Below are 11,650 nucleotides of genomic sequence, written 5' to 3'. Positions count from 1 at the left end.
GAAATGGTATTTAAAATGGGCTCTGTAATAAAGAATATCAAATAAGTATAGTTTCAACTTTATAGTGCTAGGAAGATACTTGTAAGAAAAACAGAAAAAGCAAGCAGTGAATCGTATGGATATATCTATAATTTTAACAACAATCTACAGAAGGGAAGAACAGTGTAGGCAGGAGAAATTGCGTGAAAAAATCTTAGAAGATACTGTATTCAAACTGAAGATAGAATGATATGTACTTTTTAAATAAATGCAGAAGTCAACAAACTTTGTTTATAGGGTCAAATAGTAAATAGTTTTGGCTTTGTAGATGGTACAGTCTTTGTGACAACTACTAAACTCAGCATTTGTAGCACAAAAGCAGCCACAGATGATATGTAGACGTATGTAAACAAATGTGCAAGTCTGTGTTACAATAAAATTTTATTAAACAATAAGCAGGTGACAGACCAGATTTGACCCACAGGTTAATTTTCAGACTCCTAAAATAGATTGCTATGAAACTTAAATTCTAAGTTTTTCGATTCTGATGTAAAAGGACTATTTTTTGTGTGTGTGTGTGTGTGGTACGCGGGCCTCTCACTGTTGTGGCCTCTCCCGTTGCGGAGCACAGGCTCTGGACGCACAGGCTCAGCGGCCATGGCTCACGGGCCCAGCCGCTCTGCAGCATGTGGGATCTTCCCGGACCGGGGCACGAACCCATGTCCCCTGCATTGGCAGGCGGACTCTCAACCACTGTTCCACCAGGGAAGCCCAGGACTATTTTTATTATAAATTTTTAATTCTGCAGCATTAGGTAAAATGTAGTAAGATGCATTACTAGGTAATATCTTAAGCAGTACACATTAAGTATGGAGTTTTCCCTAAAAACATAGAAATAATATGATCCAGCAATTCCACTTATGGGTTTTTCAAAGCGTCTTATCAAGTGATGAATGGATAAGAAGATGTGGGGTGTGTGTGTGTGTGTGTGTGTATGTATATATATATGCATATATATATGGATAATATTCCATATATATATGAGATATTACTCAGGCATAAAGAAGAATGAAATCTTATCATTTGTGACAACAAGGATGGACCTAGAGGGTATTAATGCTAAGTGAAATAAGTCAGACAAAGACAATTACAGTATGATGTCACTTATTCGTGGCAACAAAAAAGTTAACCAACATAACAAAATAGTAAGGCAGTCATAGATACAGAGAACAATGAAGTGGTTGCCAGAGGGGAGAAGGGTGCGGTGTTGAGAGAAATAGCTGAGAGAGATTAAGACTTACAAACTGGGCTTCCCTGGTGGCGCAGTGGTTGAGAGTCCGCCTGCCGATGCAGGGGACATGGGTTCGTGCCCCGGTCCGGGAAGATCCCACATGCTGCGAAGCAAGACTTACAAACTTCCAGTTACAAAATAAATGCATCCTGGGGACAAAATGGGCACCATGGAGAATATAGTCAATGATATTATAATAATTTGGTTACAGATGGTATTTAGAGTTATCGTGATGATCATTTTGTAATGTATAGAAATATCAAATCACTATATTGTGCACCTGGAACTCTGTGTTGTAGTTCAACTAAATTAAAAATATACTTCAATTAGATTAAAAAAAAACACTCCTGGCAAAAATGAATTAAGCAAGAAATTGTAAAATATTTGATCAATGTGTTAAAAGTGGAAGATCATCATAAGAGATCTGATATATGAATGTTGAGGTCCCTGAAAGAGTAAAATCAAAGCAAGGATACAAAGCAAATATTAAACATTCTGATACAAAGTTTTCTGAAACAAAAAAGGCTTTGAAATTGTTTATTAAAATGAACAATGAACATTCAATTGCAATGACCAATAGCAAATAATACTATGGAAAAATTACTAGCTTTAAAAATAAAAATACTTTGGGCAGCTAGAATAAAAGCGCAGGAGAAAGAGAAGGGAACAAAAATTAGAATTTTAAGAGCCTTTTTGGAGAGAAATTCTCTGTGTCAGAAGATAATAGAGAAACATATTTCAGATAGGCAAGGAGAGAAATGATGAATCATGAAATTTTTACCAGCCAAGCAGACTGAATATCGAAAGTCCTGACATCAAATCATGAAAGATCTAGGGTAATATTGTTCCCATGAACAATGGAATGAACAGACTTCAGAAAACAGAATCTTTAGAAAGTGACATAAGGACAGATGGTAAATAGAAAATTTGCAGTTCCTTACTCAACTTAGACTGAATAAGGATTGTGTGTGTGAGAGAGAGAGCGCGATCTTGGTGGTAGATACCAGGGTGACTACCTTACAACAATTCATTAAGTTCTACCTCTGTTGAGGGTGCTTTTCTATACACGTGTTTTATTTTATAGAAAATTATTTTAAAAGCAACTAGATAGATAATATAATTTAATTAAAAAACATAAACGTCAAATATATAGATACATATTGAACATATAGAACATAGATATATAAATAATAGATAAAACTGTAGCTAAAACTAATACTCAATCTGCACAATGAAACAACCGAGCTTGTATTAAATGAAGAGGCCTCAGGAGACTAGAAGTGATGTCGCTCCCGATCTTGGTTCAGATGACGCTCCTGGGCTCCAGGTCCAGGCCTTTACAGGAGTGAGACCAGAACCTGCAGCACAAACATAGGCAATGGAGTCACTGAGGAGGTGTACAGTCAGATGGAAGAGGGCTCCCTGGGGAGGGTGAGCAGGATCTGGAAGGCTCCTCGGGCCCTGGACTTGGCCTTGGGCCCTCATGTCCCCAGGGGTCAGATCCACAGGGCACTGGGGTCTGTTTGCTGCTCTTTGCTGAACGTGTGGTCTGCTAGCAGGGAGTGTCTAGAAATGTCCTACAGGACCGATTATACCTGGGCTTTTGGCCGGGCAGCCTTCAACTGACGGGTCCCTGGACAGTGAGACTGAGGCAGAGGAAAGCAGGGGGGCTCAGGGATCCGGGACGAAAAGGCTGATTCCCAACCACCCTGGGCCCTGTGAGGAGCCGGAGGTCTGATGACACAGGGGGTGGGTGAACCTGCCCCTCCACCCTACACTCAGTATAACTGCTCATAAGACCTGCACACTGGAAATGGAGACACCTGGAGTTTCTATTTTCCCTTATAATTCTTTCTAACCCCCAGCCAAACTCTCCTGAGGTTTATAATTTTAAAATGTTATTATGCTGCTGTAAGGAAAACATACGTTTTATCTGTTTAGCATATTGCAACTTTAAAAGTGGACAGAAGACACTGCTTTTCAAACTGTAATAAGACAAGTTATATTTAGGTTATTTAATGACAGAGTTGGAAAAACAAATAAAAAGAACATGAGTAACTTGAATCCTGCCCCTTTAACTCATCCCAAATAAGCATTGCACTGAACTGCTTTCTGGTTTTCCTTAACTTGAATTGAACACATACACAAAAGAATCTACAGAACCTCCAACCTCAGGTTGAGAAATGGTGCCGTGAAGTGACCCAGGCCCCCCAGGGGCCCCACAGAGGGTGAGGGACCCCCAGGGCTTGGGCAACTCCAGGCAGGCTGGAATCCTGCAGTGGCCCTACCTGATGCCAGGACTGTGAAGCACCCACAGGGATGCAGAGCTGGGCCAGGTGAGTTCTCTGCTTGCAAGAGCACTGGGCGCCTGTGTCCTCTTCACACTTTTCCCAGGAGTGCTGGGACTGGGGAGGTCGAGGACCCCCCAACCTCTCACCACAGCTAGCGATTAACTGGGGATGCTCCCTGCTGCCTTTAGGGCGGTTGGGAGGGCAGGGCTCGGTCCCGCAGAGAGAGGTGATGAACTTTCCAGTGGGGCTCTTCAAAGGGAACATGCTGGAACAGTACCTCCTAGAGTCATGCACATGGTGGCCCCGCAGTGCCCTACAGCCTCCCCTGTAGATGTAACAGCTGCCGGAGGATGCAGCCCAGCAAACATGGGGGCTTGTGTGGATGGGTACATGTGCCCTGGGGAGATGTGCTCCTGGCATCCTCCACTTGTCTGCAGGGTTTATTACCATCCTCTTGTCACCACCTTTGTGGTCACACTCAACAGCAGTCCCCACTGTTTTGGCTGGTGTTTCTGAAGCAGCAAAATGTAAGCTGGGGACTTATGGATGGAGAACACGTGCACTTGTCTGCCCCACCTTTTCACCTCCAGCCCTCCACGTTCATGCTTCCTCTTCCTGGGCTTCCTCTTCATCAGAAAGGAATTCCTCAAAAAGTTCTCTCCAGAAGGGGGACAGAGAATATCTTGACATCTGGAAGGAAGAGAACAGTCAGCCAGGTCTACGGCCACCCAGGGCAGGAAAACAACCATATGGGGTAGCTCACGGCAGAGCCGGACTTCGCCGTGGGCCCCGAAGGCTGGAGGGGGCCGAGACCTGCTGACTCGAGCCCCATCTCCTGCTCAGGCCACTCATGGTGACAAAGACAGATTCAATGGTGCATACCTCTGGTCAAGAGCCAGAGACATGCTAAGAAAATGTGGGAGGAGGCCTGCAGGAGAGATCACACATCTAATATAAGATCCCAGGACCCCCGGAGCCTGGATGAGACCAGGTCCTCCAGAATGACAATGATAAAAAGAGGGAAAGAGGAGACGAGGTAGGGTTACAAGGAAGAGTCTATGGATTTGAAAAAGAAAATTTAGAAAAAGACTTGCAACAGGAAATAAATTACCATCCGCATGTTGCTCTCTTTGTCAGAAACGTCGTCATCTGTCATGTAGAATTGTGGTGTCCAAGGGCAGCAGCCATGTTGGGGTGGACGTGGGAAAGGAAAGGGAAGATTCAGAGTTGGGATGTGACCTTGAGACCCCTGTGTTCTCATCTCCACGACCTCCCAGGGCCTCAATTGTACCACCTCTGCAATGAAGAAGTGGGTCTCTGACCTCCAACATAAGGTTGCCGCCCTCAACTTTCCTACTCCCCTGTGCACAATACCCTAGATGTGCTAACCAGAAAATAAACTTCCATATTAGGCAGTGACAAGCGCAAGAAAGAGCAGCTCATGTGCAAAAGATCATTTTTGATGAGCAAATCAAGAAAAGGTGATTATAGAGCACAGTCACGTCTAAGGACACAATTGCTCTCTATTGTATCATTAAATAAGAAAAAAACAAGCCAGAATTCTACACATATTTTATTCTTCCTTCTGATTTCATATCCACCTTGCTCAGTCTCCAAAGCAGGAGATATAACCCTAAAGTTCCAGGAACCCTCTGCCATTAGATCCTACCTAAGTGTTGTTCCTACTTGTATCCTTTTCCTTATCATGGCCACAAATGTTATCCAAAGTCGATTCTGTACACACACACACATGAATTAACAAGTCTTATGGATACATTTAAAACGTGACTAATGTGACTGAGTAATTGGATATTTTATTTTGTTTTATTTTAATACACTGAGTTAATCATTAATTGAATTAAATAAATTATAACAGGCACATCTAGCTAGTGGCTACCACATTGTAATACACATCCCTCTCTCTCTCTCTCTCTCTCTCTCCATATATATATATATACATATATATATATATATATGTATATATATAAAATATATGGAGGATGTTACCACCGCTCCCCTGGTTATTCCCCTCTGTATGGTCTACCCACTCAAGATGGCTGTTTGCTGATGGTTTACCAAAGGAAAAACCTCTGCCCCTTGAAGATACTTAGCCCAAGCGGTAAGAGGGATGCGTCCCTCTGCAGGTTTCCCTGGTAACCGATGAGCCCATCTGCTGTCAATTCCCCCTTTAACTGGTAGCCTGCCTATTCCGCCCAGAGAGAAGAATGCTGCTACTGCTGCTGCTGCGTTCTGCCTGCCATCGCCTATCTACAGTGGGATGTCTCTCCAGGACCACTTTGCTTCTGACGTGAAAGATCTCCCATCTATTAAACCATGAATGTCTCTGTCCCTGACTCCGGGCTCTTTCTTTAGCCCTGAGTCTGAGCAAGTACAGGGCTTGCAGGCGTGAGAGGTGCAGCCCAACACCTTCTGCAGGGCAGTTTGCTGGCCAGATTTGATGATTCATTTGTAGGTGATTCCTAGGCTCATGCACACTTGCCAGGCACTCATGAGACCTTGGGGACACTGAAACAGTAATGTCAACACCCAGATCCTAGAGGAATTCCCGACAGGTGTTCCACTTGAGGGGAGAGGTAATGAGCATGGCCCAGTGCACCTGTGCTAGACATAATCAGCGAGCAGGTGCAGAAGGGAGGGAGGGACATTCACTCACTTCATGAGGCCAGCCTTCTCACCACTGCCTCTGAAAAATCCAGGGAAGGAAGGGACAATAAGCCCTTAGAAGGTAAATGGCTTGTACACTGAAAACTACAAACCACTGCTGAAAGAATTTAACAAGGAACAAATAATTGAAATGACATATCATATTCATAGACTGGAGACTTATTATTGTTGACATTTCTACACTATGCAAAGGTAAGTATAAATTCATTGTAATAAATATCAAAATCCCAATGTCATTTTCAAAGAAAAAGAAAAAAAAAGATCCTAAAATATATATGGAAACACTAAGGACTCCAAACAGACAAAACAATCCTGAGAACAAAGAACATAGATGGAGGCTTCTCACTTCCTGTCTTCAAAACACATTACAAAGCCACAGGAATCAAAACTGTACGGTACTGACATAGAAACAGATATATAGGCCTAAAGACCAGAATAAATAACCCCCAAGAAAACTCATAGATACATGGCCAAATGAAAATCACCAAGCTTCTAAGACAACAAATAGGGAAAGTATAGTTTTTTCAACACTCAATAGGATGAAAATATAACTTACAGAAAGATTACAAACATATATCAGAAAAGGAGCTAATGTCCAAAATATATAAGAAAAACACTACAACTCAAATGCAAAGTAAGTTAAAAAAATTAAAAAGGACAAATAACTGGGTTCAGAAATGTGCAAAGACTTAAATAAGACATTTCCTGAAAAAGACATACAAATGGCGAACAAATATAGGAAAAGGTTCTCAACCTCACTAATAATCAGGGCAATGCAAATCAACACCTCATACCTGTTAGGCTGTGTATTATAAAGAAAAAAAATTAGCAGTTTAAGGACAAGATGTGGGGAATTGGAAACTTTGTACACTGCTGGTGGGAATGTAAAATGGTGCAGCTCTTATGAAAAAGAGTATGGGGGTTCCGTATAAAATTATAAACAGAAATATCATATGATTCAGCAATCACAGTTCTGGGTATATATCCAAAGGAAATTAAATCAGTATCACAATGAGATGAACTGAGGTTCATTGCAGCATTCTCCACAATAGCCTAGATATGCAACCAACTTCACAAAACAAGTAAGTGTCCTGTGCCTGAGCTAACCTTACGTACATCAAAACAACTCCATAAGTCTCTTAGCCCCTTAGAGAGGATGAAAGCAATATTAGAGTTAAAAGTATCTTGTCCGAATTCCCTCAGTCTGCAACACAGAAACAAAAGTTCTATAGCACGGAAAGCCTCATAAACACACAGCACGTGCCAGGGTTTACCCCAGCCTTGGAAGAACTGGGAAGGATAAGACCAAGGCAGGCCTGAGGAAAGGTGAGAGGACTGGACCAGGACTGGAGTGTGGGGAGCAGGGGCAGAGCTGTCTGGATGGAGCAGTGGGTTGTAAGAAGAGCAGTGACCCTGGGTCCTGCTGCCCTGAGTCTCTGTCCTCGGCCTGGTGAATTCCAGGAGACCAGGTTAGCAGGGCTGTGACAGCCAGTGTGTGAAGCGAGCCCAGCAGCCCCTTCACACAGTCCTCTACAATTCCTGCCGGCCATGAAGGGTCTTTAGGGGCAGCTGGATGTGGAGCCCTCTCAAATGGAAGCATGTCAGCACATCAGCCTTGGGAGGTGCTGAGGATAAAATGAGGAGACTGAGCACATGAACAGCATGTGTTCTCTGACTCATCCACTTCTGGGAGTGCCCTTTCCATGAGGAGTAAACAGTGAGGACAAAAGTAAGGTGAAGCTACAAGTCCTGAAAGTGTAGAGGGAGAGAGTTCAAGTCTCATCCACCACCTGACACTCACTATAAGAACTTGTTCTCCAGTGTCAAGTGACTATGAGAGTTTTGTTCCCACTAGGATATGGCCATCATACGTGAAGGTAAAAAGGAAACCAAAATCCCTGGTGCAAAATACCCTCCAGATACCAAACAGAAATGAAGTTCTCATCTTTGGCAGTGAAAAAGCAATGAAAGAGTAGTCTTGTGAGAAAGAAAATTTCTGAATGGCAAAGCAAGAAAAGATGACTATAAGCACAGTACAGTCAAAGGACATGGACAACATAACTCTATTATATCATTAAAATTTGGAAAGAACAAATCAGAATTCTACACATATTTCCTTCTTCTTCCTGATTTCATATTCACCTTCCTTAGTTTCTAAAGAACCGGGTGGAAACCAAGTGTTCTAGGAATTGTCTCGCTTTAGATCCTACCTGAGAGTTGTTCGCTACGTGAATCGTCATCAGCATCGCTGTTATGTATGCTCTCCACGATGCATTCTGTAGAAACACAACCATGAGCATAAAGTTATTATACAAGTTGACCCACCCATTTCTCCTACTCGACTTGCTGGCTCACACAGCCTCCCCCTGGTCTTCCCTCCAGGTTCTCAGACCTCCCCTGTGCTCTGAGCAGACAGAGTCCTTCAATAAGATATTGATCACCGTTGAAAATTTCAAATGAGGGAGAGATGCTGAGAAAATCACCTTTCGACCCCTCACTTCTATAGACCCATTTATAGCTTTCACCGTCAACCTTACCAACCTGAAATTCCAGATGTTACAGACACACTTGAAACATGGCTAGTGTGACCAAGCAATTGTGTGTTTTTTGCATTTTTTAATAGAATGAGTTAATTATTGTTTGAACTAAATTAATCATAAATAGACACATTTGGTTAGTGGCTACCACACTGGAAAGCTCAGCTCTAAGAAATCCAAAGATGAGAAAGAGGCAACCAGCCACACCTCCCCTGGTTGTTCTTTACTGCAGAAAATTTGATGGCCTGATCTGATCATTCGTATGTATGTATATCTTGGACTCTTGGACTCACGCCAGGCATTGGGAGAGTCCTTGTGGACACTGAAATAGTACAGTCAACACTCAGATCCAAGAGGAATTCCCAGCAAGGGGCCCACTTGTAGACAGAGGTGAAGGGCATGGCCAGTACACCTGTATTAGACATAATCAGAGAGTAGGTGCAGAGGGGAGGGAGGGATTTCACTCTCTGCATGAGTCCATCCTTCTCACCCCTGACTCTAGAAGACCTGAGGAAGTCAGTGGAAAAGACCCCTTAGGAGGTGAAAAATTTGTATACTGAAAACTACAGGACATTGCGGAAAGAAATTAAAGAAGAGACAAGTAATTTGAATGACATACCATGTTCATAGACTGGATTATTAAATACTGTTGGCATTTCTATACTACATAAAGTGATGTACACATATATTGCAACAACCCACAATATTCCATGTCATTATAGAAGTGGACAGAATCCAAAAATACATATGAAACCCCCCAAGTAGGTAAAACAATCTTGAGAGCAAAGAGCAACGATGGATATTAACACTTCCTGAACTCAAAACACATAACAATGCCACAGTAGTCAAAACAGTCTGCTACTGGCATCAAGACAGTGAGATAGACCAATGAAATCTAATAGAGAGACCCCAATAGACTCACATATATATGGCCAACTGATCTTGGCCAAGGTTCTAAGATTACCAAGTGAAGAAAGGATAGTCTCTTCAACAATCAACAGCATGAAAAGGCAACCTATAGGATTGGTGGAAATATGTGTAAACCTTGTATCTGAATAAGGGACCAATATCCAGAATATATAAGAAACTACTACAAGTCAATTTCAAAAAAGCAGCAGGCAAATAACTGAGTTTAAAAATGGGTAGGGCCTCCCTGGTGGCGCAGTGGTTGAGAGTCCGCCTGTCGATGCAGGGGATATGGGATCGTGCCCTGGTCCTGGAGGATACCATATGCCGCAGAGCGGCTGGGCCCTTGAGCCATGGCCGCTGAGCCTGCGCAACCGGAGCCTGTGCTCCGCAGCGAGAGACGCCACAACAGTGAGAGGCCCGCATACCGCAAAAAAAAAGAAAGGGTAAAAAGCTTCAGTAGAAATTTCTCCATAAAGACATACAAGTGGTCAATCTACATATGAAAATTTGCTCAACATCGCTAAACATCAGGGAAATAGAAATCAAGCCACAAGGAGATATCACTCACACCTGTTAGGATGTGTATTATAAAAAGACAATTAGGGCTTCCCTGGTGGCACAGTGGTTGAGAGTCCGCCTGCTGATGCAGGGGACACGTGTTCGTGCCCCGATCTGGGAGGATCCCACATGCCACTGAGCAGCTGGGCCTATAAACCATGGACGCCGAGCCTGTGCGTTTGGAGCCTGTGCTCTGCAACGGGAGACCTCACAAAAATGAGAGGCCCTTGTACTGCAAAAAAAAAAAGAAGAAGAAGAAGAAGAAAAGAAAGAAAATTACTGGATGCTGGCAAAGATGTGAAGAAGTGGAACTTCTATACCCTGTTTTGTACCCTGTAGTAATGTAAAATGGTGTAGCCATTATGGAAAAGAGAATGGAGGTCCCCCAAAAATTATTAAGAGAACTCTCATAAAATCCACCAGTCACTCATTTAGCTTTGTATACAAAGGAGATAAAACAAGAATGTCCAAGAGATATCTACAATCTCATGTCCATTGCAGCATTATACACAATACACAACATAGGAAAACTGTCTAGTGTCCATGGGAAGATGAATTAAATAAAGAAAATGTGGTGTCCACATACAGTGGAATGTCATTCAGTCTTTGAAAAAGAAGGAAATCCTGCCATTTGCAGAAACACGAAAGAACTTGGGGACATTTGTAAGAGTGAAATAAGCCAGTCACGGAAGGTAAAAAACTGAAAGAAAACACCGAGAAGCAGAGAATAGAAGGGTGGTTCCAAGAGCTGGCAGGAGATTGACATGGGAAGTCTCTGTTCAATGGTTAGAATGTGTTATTTGCAAAATGGAAAAGTTCTAGACACATGCTGTACAACAAGGTGCATGTAGTCAACAGGACTGCCTGGACATTTCAAAACTTGTTAAGACGTTGGATTTCATTGTATGAGTACTTTTACAACAATAAAATATACATATGTAAAATAAATACAAAGTGGAAAAAGGGGAAAAAAGAAGAAAAATAAGGAAAGGGAGTCAACAGAGGGAAAGAAGAAAGCAGGAAGGGTCTCGAATGTACACAGGTATCAGGAGATAATGGGAGAGAAGGTCCTCTCCCCAGGCTTTAAAGAAGACATCTCTCCAGAGTTCACTCCAGCAAGAGTGGATGTCCTTTCTCTTCCCCATTTAACCAGAAGTGCCAATAGCATCCTAAGTGTGGCCCAGGCTGTGCTCAGGAGTACACTTTTCCTTGATCTCTAAACCAAACACCCCTGACTCCCCATGGCTCAGGTGTCCTTCCTGTATCTCCTTCCACTTCTCTAAAGCATTTCCCTCTTCAAGTCCATCCCAAGGCTCCATTCCTGTTCTCACATATGTTGTTCACTGGGTGGGTCTCTAAGTTCTTAAGAGCCTCCCTGTGAGTAGCAGGCACTGAATTGC

At 42.8% G+C, this 11,650-nt stretch overlaps 1 long non-coding RNA gene across 1 annotated transcript; it reads right to left on the bottom strand.

Moving 5' to 3' along the window:
* Nucleotides 1-1,742: 1,742 nt before the first annotated feature.
* Nucleotides 1,743-4,729, bottom strand: LOC309797751. The gene is made up of 3 exons (XR_014292788.1): nucleotides 4,673-4,729; nucleotides 4,138-4,251; nucleotides 1,743-2,628 (listed from the first exon to the last, which is right to left on the bottom strand). It is a non-coding gene; the product is annotated as an uncharacterized lncRNA (long non-coding RNA).
* Nucleotides 4,730-11,650: the final 6,921 nt, after the last annotated feature.

Source organism: Mesoplodon mirus, assembly GCF_964341445.2.
Source record: "Mesoplodon mirus genome assembly, contig: HAP1_SCAFFOLD_948, whole genome shotgun sequence".
Lineage (NCBI taxonomy): Eukaryota > Metazoa > Chordata > Mammalia > Artiodactyla > Ziphiidae > Mesoplodon > Mesoplodon mirus.
Note: the sequence above shows the minus strand (reverse complement) of the source record. Positions and strands in the feature narration are given on the sequence as shown.